Below are 1,485 nucleotides of genomic sequence, written 5' to 3'. Positions count from 1 at the left end.
GCTGTGCCCCCCCCCCCCCGCCTGTCCTGCGCCCAAACCCGGGACCGGCTCCCTAGGGCGGCTTTCTCCCCGTCTTCCTGTTGGCCCAGAACTTGCTGGCCCAAAGCTGGGCTGAGAAAAGGGAATGTGTGGAGACAGGCGAATACTTAGGGGCTTTTGCCCTTTTTCTGATCTCAGTTTCATTGTTTGCTTTACCCTGTGTTGTTCCTCTTATTTCAACGCTTTCATCAGAGCAGTTTCAGCTGTGGGGGTGTGAATGGCCCAAGACCAATATTGTAAAGGGCTTTGGTTTGCTGTGGTTAAGAGAAGACACCTATTTCCAATAATGAACTTAACATAGCGATGCATTAAAATACACACATTAAAGCTGTCGCCGCTTGCTAACGCCCTGGGCAAACCATCGCTGAGGTGTGTGTGGCCTTGGAGGCCGGAGGGGTCAGCGAAGGGCTGGTTGGCCCACAGTCCATTTTTGTCCTGCTCAGAAAATGGCACTCTGTAAGTAAACGTCTTAAATGAGTAGATATTAATTTTGCAATAACATCCATTACAGATTTTGAAGGGAAAATGTAGACCAAAAATACCCCCCACTACACAATGGCTCAATACTCCAGATTACAAGGACACGCTTCAGTGGGCCCAATAGAGCATTGCAATTTGGAAATTAACATCGATACATACTTACCATCTGTCATCAGACCCCACGCAAGTTTCACCCGTTCTCCCGATAATGCCCTTTATACAAGTAAAGGGTCCCGTCCAGAATCTTGCGCATGCAGTTGTCATGACACGTCTCTCCACCCAGGGTCTCACGGACTCGGCAGTTCCTACTTTATTCAGTGGGTGAAAGCGGATTCTCGTCTGTGGTGAACCTGGTGTACACGGCTGCTTACCTGTCCCTGACTGGGCCCGTGGGAGTCTCTCTAGCTGGCTTCTGTGTACTTCCGCCCCGTCTCCCTCAGTCCTGGAGCACCTCTTCGTGTTCTTCACGGGCCAGATCTCCCGGGCTCCTCCTGTCCTCTGCCGCCCAGCCTGTGAGTTGGCCATTTCTCAAGGAGCCTTTGCCTCTTTGAGAGGAGAATGGGTTTCCACAGCCAGCATGTGAGTGCTAAGCCTGCACGTGGCTACCCAGGTGTAGCTGCTCGCAGGCCGTCTCAGTGGACAGAGCCAGGGAATGTCTGCGTGCACGTGTATTTACATTTACATTTACACACACCCACACCCACACACACCTGTATTATCTATCTATCTATCTATCTATCTATCTATCTATCATCTATCTATCTATCTATCTTGAATCCCATGTGTTCACAATACCCCTGGTTTAACATCACAGTGGTCTTTCTCGTTTTCTCCATTCCCATGTTTGTAATTTACCAACAATGAGAAAGTTGACTCTCCTTATCCTTTATACACTTACTAGGATAAGGAGAGTCAACTTTCTCATTGTTGGCTCAGTGCACGAATTCGTGCACCTTGAAAGGAACT

The sequence above is a fragment of the Myotis brandtii genome, unplaced genomic scaffold, assembly GCF_000412655.1.
Source record: "Myotis brandtii unplaced genomic scaffold, ASM41265v1 scaffold802, whole genome shotgun sequence".
In the NCBI taxonomy this organism is placed as follows: domain Eukaryota; kingdom Metazoa; phylum Chordata; class Mammalia; order Chiroptera; family Vespertilionidae; genus Myotis; species Myotis brandtii.
This window is presented reverse-complemented; position numbering follows the sequence as displayed.